This window comes from Carex rostrata, chromosome 5 (assembly GCF_964058835.1).
Source record: "Carex rostrata chromosome 5, lpCarRost1.2, whole genome shotgun sequence".
Classification (NCBI taxonomy): domain Eukaryota; kingdom Viridiplantae; phylum Streptophyta; class Magnoliopsida; order Poales; family Cyperaceae; genus Carex; species Carex rostrata.
In genome coordinates, this window is record NC_135922.1 from 1,096,157 (window position 1) to 1,113,742 (window position 17,586).

The following is a 17,586-nucleotide window of genomic DNA, read 5'->3' on the forward strand; positions in this document are numbered from 1 at the left end:
TTCTTCGTTGCGACTCGAATCACCTCCGTGCGAGCCTCAACGAAACCCTCCACCGAAACCCTAAACCCTTCTTCTCCTACCCGTCGGTCTTCACCACCTCTTCACCGATCAACTCTCCATCCACCCCTGCCGAAACACCTACTCCTCACCCTTTTCTCCATCGCCCTCTCCACTCACGATCAAAACCCTCTCCTTCCTTCTTTTTCCGCCTCTGCTGGATCGTCCCTGCCACCAGGTACCAGTCAGTGCGACTCGCATCACTCCCAGTGCGACTCGCATCATCTCAAGGCGACTCGCATCAACAACAGTGCGACTCGCATCACAGCCATGTCAGATGCACCAGATTTTCCCACATTCAACGAGCGTCGCACCAAGCATAACTTTGAGCGACGTCAAGCCGAGCTCCGCCGACAGAGGGACCTCCGTATCCAACAGGGGATACCGGACCCTACTCCCTCTCCTTCAGAGTCTGAGGACCACGACTGGTCTCAGCTAGGCGCCAGTTCAGCTCGCACCAGTGGTAACTCCTCTCACTCTTCTTCTTCTCATTCTTCTCAGTCTTCCTATCACCCTTCTCCCGCACAAGCAGGGGCTGGGTTGGGCACTATAGAGTACAACTCTGATGACTCTGACCCCATCTCGGGTAGGGAAACCCCCCGAGCAGCAGACTACCCAGCCCCTCACTTCACTCTCTCCAGCCATGGTATGCTGGAACGCTTTCTCTACCTCAGGCAGCGCACTTATGAGAACACGCGCCGAGTCGATTTCGACACTTTGGATGCCTTTGGGGTTCGCGAGGAATTCCTTCGTCTCACTGGAAGGATCGGGTTCACTCCCGCCTTCTGGGCAATCGAGCGTAACTGCTACACCGAGCTTACCCTCGAGTTCCTCTCCTCTCTCAAGCTGCGTCAGGATGTGCATGGCTACTACTACATCAAGTTCCAGATGCTCAACCAGACGCACCGGCTCACTCTGGTCCGACTCCGTGAGTGGTTCGGATTTGACAGCGACCCCGATACCGATTTCCTTGACCATCGCGTGGGGTTCGACAAGGCTCATTTCTGGCGTCTGATCTCTGGGATGATGAGTGCCACCAGTGCCCAGTACCGCAGCATTGCCATCTCTCACCCGGTACTGCGGTGCATCCAGCGCACCATCGGCTGCTCTATCTTCGCACGCGGGGAGACTGCAGCCCGAGTCAATGAGGAGGACCTTTGCCTTATGGACCACATGCTCCGTCCTGAGGCTGAGTTGGTGCGACCGGACCTGATGTTGTTCATGGTCCGTCACTGGGTGGATCTCCAGCGCAACACGAAGGTGGGTGGCACTGTTCGCATTGGCGCCTATGTCACCCTGATCGCTGACAGGCTTGGCGTCTCGACCGCAGGCCTCACTCTCTCTACTGGCCATCTCACCCTGGATGCCAGGGCATACGAGCGGGCGACTTTTCTAAAGATTGAGCGCGGTCCTGCTGGCCACCGTTCTCGGTACTTCTGGGCTCTGAAGGGTCATGGCTTGCATCTGATGCCTCTCCGCCTTGCACCCTTGTCTTTCGATGATGAGAGCACCTGGTTTTTCACCGAGCCCCTGCCAGACGAGCCGGCGCCACCTTCTCCTCCTATCCAGCCCACTTCTCCAGTCCATGATGACGTCGCCATGCCAGATGTCCCTCTCTCTCCTGCCCACCCTTACACTTCTCCTATGCACTTCCATGATTCCACATTCCAGGCAGCCACATCTCCCTTCCAGGCAGGCACATCTACCTATCATGCTGGCCCCTCCACTTCATATGCTGGTCCTTCCTATCCACCACCAGTTCCCTCACCCACTATCCAGGATATCTACAGCCTCGTCTATGACATGAGGTCTGAGCAGGGTGCCATTCTCTACGACTTACAGCGCAGAGTGGGTGACATTGAGGATGTTCTGCGCGATTGGAGGTTCGACCCCTCCGATGACTGAGCAGGTTTGTTTTTCTTCTCCCCTTCCTTTTGCTTTATCCTAGAGTCTTGAAGCATTGAGGACAATGCTCAGACTGAGCTTGGGGGGGTGACTTTAGGATTTTTAGGATTTATTCGTTCTTACTTAGATCATGTTTACTTGTTTATTGCATTTTTAGGTAGGAATTTGTGTGATTGTGTAAATTGGAAACTTTTTGAATAATTGTTGGTGTTGATCAGGATGACCCTAGGAGATTCGAACTATCCCATAATTGACCAACAAACTGATGAGGACGAATGTTTTGACCATTTGTAATGATGAAAACTTGAAATGTATTGAGAAACTCATTTAGAAATTGACTTGTGCCTTCTCAAATAGGGAAATGGGGGTTATTGATAAAGAAAGTTTGGGATATCATTTGGTATGAATGAATATCAAAGGATGTGTGTATTCATGATATGTGCAAAAGAATAAAAATATAATAATAGATGGAGAAACCAAGAGTACTGGCAATAAGTCATTTTTAGGGCGCCTTTGAGCTCATCTCCTAAATAAAAAAAAAAAAAAAAAAAAATATAAAAAAAAAAAAGAAGAGAAGAAACGAAAAGACGGAGAACATAAGAGTACTGGCAATAAGTCCTTTTAGGGCGCCTTTGAGCTCGTCTCCCACTTAGAAAAAAAAAGAGAAGAAAATTTTGCACATATCAACACGCGAAGTCTGCAACTTTCTGACCTAAGCTTGTTCCAAGCTTGGGGGGGTTAAAAAGGGAAAATCTCCACAAATGAGGACAATAGTTAAATAGATAAATGATAACTTGATTGATTCAAGTGCTCAGCTTTACAAGTATTCAAATATTTCAGAATTTGAAGTTTGGTTGGTCGATTTGTGTGGAGAATCAAGGTTAATTAGGAAAGTCCAAGTTATACCAACATGATTTTTAAAGTTCCCAATTGAAACAACTCATATAAATTCTTGCATTTAGGAAATTTGCATTTAGAGTCCAAACCGGTACCAATTTTTAGATTTCTGCTTGAGGACAAGCAAAGGTTAAGCTTGGGGGAATTTGTTATCACATTATTAGACCTATCATTTCGACTTGTTTCCATATGAAAATCTATGTTTTGAACCAATAAAAGGTGCCTTTTACATTGAACATCCATAGAATGTGGTACTGCTAAGTTTTGGTTCTTACTTTGCAGGAATCAAGCGAAATTGGGCAAAATCAGGCAATTGGTAGACTTCAGGAAGCTCTGATGCGAGTCGCATTCATCTGGTGCGAGTCGCATCCAAGCCCAAAGCGACCTGCGATGCGACCCTCACTGCTCTCTCTTGAAGACCATCTGATGCGAGTCGCATCCACCTGATGCGAGTCGCATCAACTGTTGCCGCCCAGTTCAAATTAAATCTGACAAGCCCAAAGTCAACTCTGTTGCCTATATAAGGAGGTCCTATGCCAGAATTCGGGAGGCTTTTTCCCCCTCTACATTACAGAACACAAAAAGAGCGAAGATCAAGAGAGAAGAAGGAGATTGGAGCTTGCTTGAAGAAGAGGAGAAGAAGAGAAGATTGCAAGATCCTCTCCAATCCACCTTGGATCTTCGAGCTCCATTATGATCTGCCTATTCTCTCTCTCTTTCATGTTTACTTTTGTTATGCTTGAGTAGATCCCTGTTTCTTAGGGTTAAGATGTAATCTCCAAACCTTTTCTTTGAGTTGAATGATGTTTTGATCTAATGTTGAACTTGTGTGATTGTTGTTTGAGTATTCATTGTTTGCTTGATTGTGATTTCTTGATTGATTCTTGATTGTCTACTGTTAGATGTCTATAGCATCTCTTCTAGTAATTAGGCCTTGATGTATCTTGCAATTGTAATTGAGCACTTGAAGTAGATCTAAGATCAATAGTAACCGAGAGGTGAAATTTCTATTATCGAGAGGTTATAGATACTTCTAGTTAACCAGACAATCAATCTAGGTTAGATACCAGTAGGCGAGAGCCACAGGTCGAAGCCTCGCACAAGAAATCAACTTAGATACGAACTCATGTCAGCTCTGCTCGAGGGCCATGCGACCCGCATCAGAGATGATGCGAGTCGCATCACACAGGTCGCATCAGAGATGATGCGAGTTGTATGATAGGTCCAGAGAAGGAAAAGTTTGGAGATGAAGTCTGAAACCCTAAGAACACATTTTATAATTGATTCAAAACCAAATCTTTTAATCGCTTTCATTTACCTTTAATTGAATTGTCTTTTGAAATTTAGAAATTGAAACAAATCAAACCCAATTCTTCAAACTTCTAGTACCTAACTTGGATTTGTGAAAGTCTAGAATTGAGTTTAACCGTCCCTGAGGATCGATACCTTATTTTACTACACGGATAGGATTGTACACTTGCAATCCTAGACGTGAGTGGATTCAAGGTTTAAAACAAGTACAATTAGTTGTATTTGGAACTTTGTAAGCACACTCTGAGAAGCGAACAGTTATTAAGTACGTTATTAAGTACGTCATTTGTATGTGTTGCGAACTATTTTATTCTGTATGTGTTGCGAACTATTTTGTTATGTATGTGTTGAGAACTATTTTATTTGTATGTGCTAAGAACTATTTTAAGCATGTAGACGGTTTCGATGGAATTGTTGAAAGACAGAAGGAAATAAAAATAATTAAAACCAACATAGATAAAATAGACATAGATACAACTAAAATAGATGAATTATACAGACATAGATAAAAGATAAGAAAATAGATCAAAGGCCGGGCATGTGGCCGGGATAATCTGTTAGTTTGTAATAATCTAGAAGTCAATAATACGATAATTTATCATAAAGCTTTGTTCAGGAATTGAATGTTTATTTATATATCATTTTGTTGCCTTGAGTATTATTGAATTTATGGATCATTTCGAGTTCATGACTGAAATTGTGAAACTCCATAATATAGATGATATATACTCTTAAAAGGTCACTGACCAAGGTAATTAGCAGGAACACTAATTACCGCGATAATGTTAGTATGTGGATTAAAAGATGGTTAAGTTTTACAAACCACTTAACACGAGATGTCATTTTAATCACATAGATACATGTTCTAGGAACATGGTATTTGACAGACCCCGAATGAAATATTAAATAGAATTGTGTTCGTGTCATTTATGTTTTCATTCAGTGTCACGTTCTACAGTATGAAGTATTTATCGTTCTCACTGAGAAATATGTATGTGTGATTGTTATCTACCGCTGTCCGTAAAAAGCAGTCATAACGGTAGCATTCCCATATGTATAGCTTAGCTGAGGAAGTGATAGTCTACCAAAAGTACTATTTGTCCCTCGTATTTTATACGAGCTATAGCATCACTGGGCCCCTTGGTAAAGTTAGATTATCTGCTAGCGGTATAATTACAAGAGTAATTATATTTTATAATCTGCTCAAGATCAAGAAAAGATTCAGTTAGCAAGGATGACACACATCTACCTTGAAACTGATCTGATAGCTATGAGACAGAAGAACAGACACAAGTAAATTGTTTACTGGATCGTGATATTGTACAGTACAGCATCATCTGTGTAATTGGATGGTCATGATGTGTTGCCAGATACCACTCATGATTATAGAAGTTAAAACAGTTTTAACTCTATTTACCAACATAACACAGATCCTATTGGGTCACATCATATAGGAGTTAATCGGAGAATCTTATTGTGATTGATTATAAATTGGTTATGATCAATAGTAAGATGGTTATAATTAATTATACGTATTATAATTAAATTATAAATGTTATGTAAAAATAACAAGCAAAAACATTGGTTAATTTAAAAATGTGTGTGACACGTTGTATAAAAGTTAACCGGTTAATTTATAAATGTGCAGGACACGTTGTATAAATTATCGAAACAACAACCGCAAGAAAAATATATATAATTGTTCAGAATAATTATACGAATATTATTTGTATTCGGGCCGAGGGCATTCGGGTATTTTCAGATTCGTCCTTATCCGCATGACATGTCATCGATCCTATCCAGATGACACGTCATCAATCCTATCCACATGACACCTCACGCCCTGGGTGGCATGCCTTGTCATAGGGGTATTTTGGTCTTTTCACACCATTTTAGAGGCTATAAATAGAGGGGTGCATGAAAGGATTAAAATACTAATTCATTCGTACCGTTTCGTGTCGAAACGAATCGGTATTTTCTCTCTTTCTCGGTTTCTCTCCCAAATAGTGTTTCGGTTGAGAAAAAAAAGTTATACGTAGTTGACGTATAATCTTGCGGATTATTGTGAAGTATATTTACGGGATCGATGAATAGTGTTTTACCGAATTTCGCGGTATGTCAGTTTTGCTTATTGATGAAACTGAGCAACCGAAAATTCGTGTTTACGGGTTTTCGTCTTTTTCCCCATGAATAGTGTTTTTGCATAATTCTGCGATTTACGGTATTTCTGGCAGAAGAAATAAATCGCTCTCCGGTTAGTCCTGGTGGATAACCGATAGAGGTATCACACGTGTGATACTCCGAGTCGATTCCTTCCCTGCTGAGGCTCTACTCGCTCGGTCTGCATTCCAACTGTGATTTGGAAACAAGATATAAATATGCTATATTAATCTATTTAATTGGTAAGTAGATTAAAGTTTTAGAAATCAATCATGGAGTAGATCTGTAAAAAGGATTAAATTGGGTTTTGATACCAAAGGAATACTGAAGGTGGACCGCCTTGGAAAGTTTCCTGACATACCCCGTTTAATCCTGAGCTTAAGTTGGCTGTAGAAATTTTTGTTCTACGGTCATTCCGCAGCTTAAGCCTAAATGGGTTTTGGTTACCGCGAAACCCAACATAATCTGCATACGTGAAGCGCCGTGTCGCACGGCGGCGCCTATGACCCCTTCCTAGTTCTTCTTCTGGGCTTCTCTCGCCTGCGCGACCATCAGATGGACGTGAATGGGATGCGGATGCCCCTGCGTCACCAGTATCGATAGATGGACGTGAATGGGATGCGGATGCCCCTGCGTCACCAATATCGATAGATGGACGTGGATGGGATGTGGATGCCCCTGCGTCACCAGTATCGAAAGGTGACCCTTCAAATAACCAACTAGTCCTCGGATGCTCACGCCGCAAAGTCTCCATAGATACTCGTTGTGCAATCTCGATATCCTCCTGCTCCTGCAAATCCAGCAAATCTTCCATGGTGCCTGTGCCTATTCCCTGTCTCTGATAATCCTCCCAAGACGGATTGCGTCCACTCTGATCCTGATTCACCTGCAATTCATACACAACTCTAATTCCTAAAAAAATAATTGTAATTCATAAAAAATACTTGTTCAAAACGAAAAACATACCTGTCCGAGATCAACGTCCTGATGTAGGCTGTAACTCGGCCCATGCGTCTGCAAAAGGCTGTCCGGATTCCAAGCTTGCGTCCCCGGATCCTGAGATACCTATAATTAGAATTTAGTTTGATAAGTTGTGGTTTACAAACAATTTTTTTAAGTAAAATTACAAATTACCTGTCCAGGATCTGCGACTGGATGTGGTCGATTTACCGGTGCAAATGCTTCTGATGGGATGTACTTTCTCCATTCGGTGCCGTCGTATAACCAACCCTTAAAAGGATCTGGGCCTTCGAATCTAGGCGGTTCTGGATATGGATACGCCCCAATAGGAGTAGGCTCGTCCGATGGGACCGCTTCCCAGTTTTCTGGAATCCCCGCCTCATCCATCATTTGCCGGGCACGTGGACCGAAACCTGTATCACAGCAGAGACGCCAGCCTGTCCTCATCAGTTTTTTACCAAGCTTTTGCCACCCCTTGGTTAAGAACATCTTGACGCCGTGCGCCAACTCTCCAATCCCAGTCAATGCCTGTACACAAACATTTTCAATTTTAGCAATTATGAGTTTTCAAATAACTGAATCAACGAGGATAGCAATTAAAAATATTTACAGTTCGAGTGACAAGTGGTCCGCTGGGAATGTATCCACTCGGCCCATGCTCTGTTCTGGGGAGCCAATTCGTACGATCCATTCCTTCCACGTGCTGACTAAACAGATAGACAGATGCTATACATCTCTTCTGGTACCACTTGCGATAACGCGGAAGGTCGTTTTGGTCAAACGAGCGACCTTCTCTGATTACTTGCGCCTCATATGCAGTAGCCAACTGAACATATTCTACATGTCTTGTGGCCCAGGACTCGTTCTTCTTTGAGCCCAACATCAACCTGTTCATAATTTTATAAGAACTTAACACCCAAAGGTAAGTAACATAAATAAGGAAACTGACGGTGAGTAAACCTTACTTGTGCAACTCAACATGCGTGTGCCTATTCAATGGTTCTGGCACCGAAATCTCTTGAAACAATCCGAATTGGCGCATGCAGCGATCCGGATAGGTATGCTCAACGATCCAATAAAATATCAGTGGACCGCAATACAAGTAGTAGGGCTGATAAATTTATCAAGAATGTGAGTTATAATTTATAAATACGGTAACATATAACTAAATAAATAAATAGATTGAAACATACCCTTCCCTGCTGGGTCACTGTCGGAAGCTTGCTGTAGACCCTCCCGTACGGGTCCCAATTCACATGATCCTCCGTCAAACTCTGAAATTGGCCCCGCAGGATACATGCACCCTGGGTCTTGAAGTGGGAGGATGACACGTATTTGTGCGGACAACACCATTTGTACGCAAAAGATGCGCATGTATCAAGCGATGGAGCGCCCCAGGTAGGTTCCCAGTTTTTAGTTTGAGGCTCAGGGCGGAGAACTGGAAAGCGGGTCCACGACTAGTGCTGCAGAAGCATCACTGGACCATGCATAGATCCTCTCCCGGGCTCGGTAGCGACACATAGATGCCGATACAGATATGCAAGAACTGCTCCACCCCAATTGTACTGTACGGGCGTGTCCAAATCCACAATTAGATCGAGATACCACAACGGTATCCCGTCCCCGCCACTGTCTGGGTACAAACTGGACGACATCAGGTCCAAGATATATGCACGGACAAACCTAGCAAAATTCAAGACAAGGTGATTACATTACTGATAGGCTAAAGAACGAAATAAATTGATATATATATATATATACTTACCACTTCAGCGTCTGCTCGTCGCGCTCTACCGGTAGCTTCTCAAATCGTTCACGAAACTTAGATTTCAGGAAAGTCAACTCCATGCTTCTTTCATTTCTCTCAGACTCCCGTTTTTTTCAAAAGATCACTCTGCTCATGCTCTTTGATTCCTAACAATTCGAAGAGCCTGACTTTTGCATTCCTCCCGCTGTACTCCCCGTCACTGGGACTCCCGTAATGGGCAAACCCCATAAACAGCTCACGTCCTCCAAAGTAACTATAATTTATCAAATAAAAAAAATATAAATTTCTTCATTTGAATTGTCAGTAAATTATCACAAAGAACAGATTTATTTGAAATAGTTTCGAAGTTAATACCTGTCATCTCTCCGAAGGGAAGATGAAAGGTGTGTGTTTCGGGACGCCACCGCTCCACAAGTCCGTGTATCAGCGCCGCATCGATTTTTTTGTGAGGCATGACTGCGATCTGGTATAAACCCAATCGAATCAAGAATGACGCGTATGCAACGTGGTACGCGGTCATGCAACGGTAGTGCTTCACGTTTATAACCTCCTTTTTCTACAATACCGAAAATAAAAATTAGAAATTAAAATAAGATGATATTTCTGAACAAGTCAGAAAAAAAGAAATAAGTAATTGCTTACTTCCTCAGAAGCCTGACACACCCTGTGACTGCTATGCGGGATCCACAACAGATCACTAAAAGTATCCCGCGCCATAGGTACTTCATCATTGATTTCGTCGGCCATGCTACAAAATTAATTCAAAGTTAATTCATTATTTTCAAAATTTTCAAACTAATCTAAACCGTTTTGGATGTTTCTAATTATTTTTAAACCAATTTAGATTACCTAAATTTTCTAAACTATTTTACACTATTTTAAAATTTTCTAAATTATTCTAGACTGTTTTTGAACTTTTCTAAATTATTATCGACTATTTTCGAACTTTCTAAATTATTCGGGCACCACTTTAAAATTTTCTAAATTATTCTACACTATTTTACAACTTCCTAAATTATTTTTCACCATTTTGGAATTTTACAAATAACTAATTACTCTAAACCATTTTGAAATTTTTCTAAATTATTCTACACTATTTTGGGAGTTTCTAAATTATTTTTCACCATTTTGGAATTTTACAAATTACTCTAAATCATTTTGGAACTTTTCTAAATTATTCTAAACTATTTTAAACTTTCTAAATTATTTTTCACCATTTTGGAATTTTGCAAATTACTCTATTTTGGAACTTTCTAAATTATTTTTCACCATTTTGGTATTTTACAAATTACTCTAAACTATTTTGGAACTTTTCTAAATTATTCTATACTATTTTGGAAGTTTCTAAATTATTCGGGCACCACTTTAAAATTTTCTAAATTAATCTACACTATTTTGGAACTTCCTAAATTATTCTACACTATTTTGGAACTTTTCTAAATTATTCTACACTATTTTGCAACTTTCTAAATTATTCAAGCTACTATTTTAAATTTTTCTAAACGGAACTAAACAATTTCAAAATAATCAAAACAATATTCCAAATAATATTCCAAACAAATTCTAAACAATCTTTCAATATTCCAAACAATATTCCAAATAATATTCCAAATAAATATTCCAAATAAATTTCAAATAATATTCCAAATAATTATTAGAATAGTTTCAATTTCACTTTTCGGTACAGAGACATGCATTTTTTTTATTTTCAAATAATATTTCAAATAAATATTTGAAATATATTTCCAAATAATTTTCGAAACAATCTTAAACAATATTTCAAATAATCTTAAACAATATTCGAAATAATTTCAAGAATCTAAACAATATTCCAAATAATTCTAAACAATCCAAACAATATTCCATGATTCTAAACAATCTAATCAATATCATAAACTATTCTAATTAATATCATAAACTATTTTAATATTAAAAAAAAAAAAAAACCTGATTTCTGCCGATTTCTCTCTGGCCTCCTCTTCTCTGCTATGCTTCCCGCACCAAACGGCAAAAAAATCGGGGCAAAACAACCAAAACTTCGGCTATTTCAGCAGCATAAGCACGGGTCTACATTGCATGCCACGTGTCGACACCCCAGCGCATGACCCCCACATATTAAAAAAAAAAAAAAATTGGCTGTCCGGTTAACGGTTAACCGAACCGTTCTTTCCGGTTCACGGCTAACCGAACCAAGGAATCCGGTTCACGGCTAACCGAACCAAGAAATCCGGTTAACCGTTAACCGGACTATTTTAAAGGGTCCGGTTAACCGTGAACCGGTTTGGGTAGTTTTAAAATTTAACAGCCGGTTCGGTTAATTTTTAAAATTCAATTTAAATTTTGGATATAAATAAAAAAATCGGCCAAAGAAAGCTAATCCTGTCGACGTGGCAGTCACCATTAGGTAATCTAATTTAATCTAATAATCATCAAATAAATTCTTATGTGGTGTACCCACATTCAACTTTACAACTTTGCACTCTGGCTTTTGCATCTTTCAAGAAGAGATTAAATATACATCGCAAAATCAAAATTATAGTGTAACTTTAAAACCTATGGAATATATATTGGAGTGACTTCAGCAACAAAATTCAAATTGTTAAAACCAATCTTTTTCATGAGTAATGTGTTTGCATATTAAATTTATAAAATTTTGACTTAATTTTGTATTAAATAAATCAAACAAAATAAATATTTATAAGTTCATTTTGCATATATATATTTTTTTTTTATCATTTTTTACTGTTTGATTTTATACTAAATTAATTCAAAATTTGACATGTAAACACATAATTTGTGAAGTAGATCAATTTCAATATTTTTAATTCGTCATTTAAAATCAATCCGATATATTTTTAAAGTTAAGTTCACAAAGAACTTATTAGTAACTTATATGATATGAATAGAGATGATACATTTGATTGTTGTGGGGTCTGTATATACTCTATAATCATCACTAATCTGGTGAGACTGAAATTTAAATCGTCACAAATCAGGTCGAGTCAAAATTGGATTGTTTTTTTTTTATTTTTTTATTTCAGTTGGATTGAAAAAGATTCTAGTTTGAAATCATCCGAGTCAGAATCGTCTCAAATTTGAAATTAATTTGATGGGTATATTGTGATTGGATTGAACATTGTCGCATATAAAAATCACTGTGCAAGTGGGAGCCAGCATCTAAAAGTGAGGACAAAGGAGTCTTTTTTTATTATATATATATATATATTTTTGGTTTACCCCATGCCTTGACTATTTTAACTAGTTAGACTTAGATCTAGATTAGTGGGCATTTTGCCCTGACATGACACTGACACCCCAAGAAATGCACATTCCTGGATATGATTTCCACCACTGTCACTGTGCCATGCATGCATTCTGGACAGGATTAAGCCTCCTTAAGACTAAAGTAGCCTCCTTTAACTTTCTTAACCGCTTAATCCTGCCGAACACCGGTTCCTTAGCACGGATTAAGCTTACATCATTTAGCCTCATTTTGTCCGAATCTTAATCCACTGCTCATTCCTTAAGGCACCTTCCCCCCTCCTTTAGCTTTCTTTAGCTTCCTTAATCTGTTGCCCCTTTCTTTAGCTTACCGAACACCGGTTCCTTAACCTTCCTTAGGACTTAATCCTAACTAGGATTAAGAGGTGTTGCCGAACAGTCCCCTAATAATCTAAACCCCTATTGGCTATTTCTATTTTCTACAACCTGCATTCAAACAATCAACACTAAATCAACACTAGATCTCACTTGAGTGTTACACTTCGTGTAAAAAAATTCAAAATTGCATGTTGATATATAATATACACTGTCCATGTGATACGATTTATGGTTGTATTGCATCGATATTATTATTACATTACATAATATTAAATTAAATTAAATTATAAACTAATTGTACTTTGTGTAAAAAAAATTTGCATGTGGATATATAATATAGAGGAAGTTTGGATGTACCGAGGCAAAACTATGAAGATATTGGTGTAACGAATTTGGAATATGTGGATTGCTCTCCTGCTCCTAGTAGATCAGCTGCTTCTTGCTGTCGTTCTCTACTTATAACTGTAAGTCCTTCAAAATTAAATTCATAATATATATGCAAAAATAATTTCAAAAACTAATATTATAATATCATTTATATGAAAATTATGCAGTTGGCAACATTGCTACTGTTAAGGCATTTCATGGATGTCATTTTAATTATTGGAGATGATCAATATGCATCTAATCTCCTAATTGTAAGGGATTTTTTTTTTTCAAAATGTTTCAAATATTTGTTAATTAATGGTTAGTTAGGTTCTTTTTTTTTATATATATTATATATATATTTATTTGGGTATATATGAACAGATGTTTTCACTAAGAGCTACTGGAATATTGTTGCCTTTCTATTTTGTGCTTCGTTTGATCTCTACAATTCAACATGGACATCACCAATATAAACTAGAGCAGATCCAGGTATACATTTTATATAACAAATAAAACCTAATTACATTTTTTTAATTACACTGGCAGCTGGCTAATGTTATTTTAATGATATGTTGTTATCAGCTAAGAAGAGGAGAAGAAATTGAGAGGGTTACAAGTGATGAAGAGAATCCAAGTCATTACACAATACAAATATTCTCCTGATCAAGTTCTATTGAGATTATGGAAAACCAAAATTAAAAGCCATTTTATATTTTATGCCTTTTTTTTAGGGGAATTTTAGCATCAGAAAGGAAGATATTAATTCTTCAAATTGTACTTATTGTACATTTTTTTTTTTGCAAAATGCAAATAAAAAAGAAAAGAGAAAATGGAGAGGAAATTTTTTTACTGTGTTTGTTCCTGTATAAATATATAACAAATTAAAAGATGTCTTTTCCAATTCATTAAAGTTTATTTGTCCAAAATAAATATGTTGCGATTTTTTGGAATTGTAGGGACTCTATTATTCTAAATTCACCTGATGATTTGTTTTAAATTTTGTGCATAAAAACCAATTGTTGTTTTAAATCGTGCATTTCAAAAAATGAACGGATGAATTTGTGAAATAACAGGTCCCTGCAATTTGAAATAATTTATTTCCGCATTCGTCAACCAAAAGAAATAGATGAGGAATAGAAATACAGGAATCGTGAAATTTGAGCTATCTCATTTTTTATTTTATTTTCAATCGTGTTTGGCAAGCATGAAATAGTAAAAAAGTGTAATTAGATCTATTCTTGCTAATGAAAAAGACTACTTTTATTTTTATATGAATAGGGCAGGGACCAATGCGCAAATTGTAACAATAATATTAATATAATATGATAAAGGTTAAGGTTAAGGTTGCTTATGAATGATAACTTAGCTTTTACAACAACAAAAAATAGAGCAACAAATAGGATGCATTCATGCATTGTATAATTATAAATTTATAATCACAATTTACGAGTGATATAGAAGCACCACCTACTAACAAAAGATCCAAGTTTTCTACGGCGTGCACAATTACAATCCTCTATGTGGCGAGTTGCTATGTTCATGAGCGTTTTTAGGAGTGTTCAAAGGGTTCGTTTTTTTTTTCTCTTTTTTCAACAAACAAAAAAAAAATCGGTTAAAATGGTTCATTTCTTCGGTTTATATAGATTGGTTCGGTTTAGACTTTCAAAACCGACTAAACCGAATCGACCAAATTTTAATGATTCATAACCGGATCAGTCGTTTGGACTTTAAATCCATGATTTATAGTGCAATGCATAAGAGGATTCATGCAATGCAATGCACCATATCCCATCTCTCTCTCTCTATATATATATATATATTATATATATATAAATTTCCTTTACTCTCTCCCACATAATTTTTTCATTTATCTCAATTTTCAAATTACAATCTATTTTAGATATTCTGGAGTTATCGTCCGTCACTTTTATAATTGTAATCTAACGAGTGACATCTCCGAATTATATTAATGATGCTTCCAACTCTTACACAATAAAGACATAATACACTAAAAAACAATGTCTCGTACACGATCTAGATATTATCATTTCAACTTGATTTATTTTATTTATTAATTTATTTAACTATCTCAATTATTCTGAAATTTATCTGCTTTTAATTTGATTGGCAACTTTTAATAAGGATTTTTAAGCTATTCTTTTAAACTGAGTTGGTGAAGTTCTCTATCTTACATAATTAAGATATAAAATAAAAAAATTATATTTATAATTGAAAAAGAAATACAAAATTATGTCCAGCGCTCCCTATTTCGAGAAGTATAGAATATGAATTTGATATTAATTTGGAAAAGAAAAACTATACAAAACTAATCCATTTCTAGTCTTCTATCATACGAGAGATCATGAAAGTAGATCACTATTATATTGGATTAATTTCTCGTGTACCGAGTTTTTCAATTTCTTATTTACCCTTCTATTCTTTATTATATTGATTTATTATATTCAATATGCTTTTCAACTCTTTTTATGTCTTTCTATTTATCCATAAAATTAATTACTCTTATTTAAATAGTATTAAGTTCTATTTTTTACCATTATACCCTTGCTTGCTCTTATTTAGAGTTCATTTGTGTCTTCTTCCTTGCGCTCTCGTTCTTTTTCTTCTGCCCCGCTTTTGTTTTTCTTGCGGTGACCTATATATGCTCCAGCTCTTTTGTTCCTGTGCGGTGGTGACAGATCTACGATAGAGATTCATTTGGAACAGTTTTAAGCAGGTGAGGTAAAATCGTAAAATCTTAATTCGAAATTGAGGAAACATTATTGAACGAAGATTCCTAGAGCTCTAGTTCACTTGAAGCTCCAAAAATTACCATCATCAAAAGAATATTTTATTCAAATTCGTTTGCTTGCTTTTTTCAGTTGGTTGATATGATAATCAGAGTCAAAAAGGAGATCCAAATAAAATATGCTTGTATTGATATATGAATGACAAATTATGGACAAATTATCACACATATTTTGAATTCCTAGCAGAAATTAGTGCAGAGAGATGGCAGATATAAACCAAATCATAGCAAACTTGTTGTTCCATCTCATCCAAATCAGAAGGCTCGTTAAAAATCTCTTCATCAGCAGTATAATTTCTTAAATTATGGTTAGCAGTTGAGCCTCTTAAGTAACTAGGCACTGTCTAAATCCAGACACCCACATTCGAGTTGAACATTATTTCACCAGAGGAACCGATCGAGTGCTGCTTTAATTTTTTAACGAGGGGTCAGTTCATTACTTTCAATTGAAATATATTGTAATAAGGTAACATTTTATAATTTTGGAGACATTGTAGTATGCTTTCTTAACTTCAATTATTCATTTTCCTTGTCTACTTGGTGTGGTGTCTGACACGATATGTTTGATATGCTTAGATGACTTCTCTCCATAGGAATGGAGCTCAGAGTTTTTCCATGTCACCATCGCTATAATCCGACATGCATTGGGACTACACTTCTATTGTGGTTGTGGCCCAGGTGTTCCTACTATGGCTAGATCATTGCAGTAGTTGATGTCTAGGTCGAGGTGTGAAATAAACAATGTTCTTTATTTTCTTAAGCAATATTAAATTGAAATATATCGTTAGTAATTTCAATTGAAATATATCGTTAGTATTTTCAATTGAAATATGTCGTAACAAGATATCATTTTGTATATTTTGTAACATGATAGTATATGTTCTTAATTGATATTATTCATTTTTCTTGTCGACTTGGTGTGGTGTTGGACACGATATGTCTGATATGCTTAGAGGACTATACTGCATTTCTAATGGAGCTCGGAGTTTTTCTGTGCTCAGAATTCTTTCGACATGCATTAATACTGCACTTCTAATGCAGCCCAAGTGTCCCCGCTGTGGCTAGACTGTTGAAGTTTTTGATGTCTAGTTCGAGATGCGAAATGGACAATTTACTTTATTTTCTTCATACTCTTTATTATTATTATTGTTGTTGTTGTTGGTAATGTTGTTGTTGTTAATTTGTTTGCAACCTTTGTCGTATGCTACTTTAATTTACATTTCATATATAGTTTGTTATTACTTGTGATGGATTGCAGAGAGTCTAAGATTGGAACTTACTAAATTATAAGAGTAACATTTGTGTTAAAAAGATATGACCCCACGGTAATTCATAAACAAAATCTTGATTAGTATAGGGTTAACAATTTTGATTATAAGTATGCATTAAGAAAATCTATTTTCAATTTTATTGCCAACTTTTAATAATTATTTTTAAGCTATTCTTTTAAACTGAGTTGGTGAAGTTTTCTATTTTACATAACTAAGATATAAAATGAAAAATATATATTTATAATTCAAAAATAATAAATACAAATTATGTCCAGCGCTCCCTATTTCGAAAATTATGATACATTTAGAATACTCGAAAGTCTTGAATATGGATTTGATGTTAATTTAGAAAGGAAGAACTATACAAAGTTAATCCATTTCTAGTCTTCAGAAGAGTCTATCATACGATCTATTATACCTTTTATTAATATTTCTCTCTCAAATTACTGGAGTCACACTTATCCACTACAGTTTCATCGAGA

General features: G+C 36.9%; 1 long non-coding RNA gene across 1 annotated transcript; it reads left to right on the forward strand.

Annotated features, from left to right (window-relative positions):
• Positions 1 to 11,388: 11,388 nt before the first annotated feature.
• Positions 11,389 to 13,817, forward strand: LOC144554647 (uncharacterized). Its single transcript, XR_013511687.1, has 5 exons — positions 11,389 to 11,462; positions 12,999 to 13,122; positions 13,213 to 13,296; positions 13,409 to 13,516; positions 13,610 to 13,817. It is a non-coding gene; the product is annotated as an uncharacterized LOC144554647 (long non-coding RNA).
• Positions 13,818 to 17,586: the final 3,769 nt, after the last annotated feature.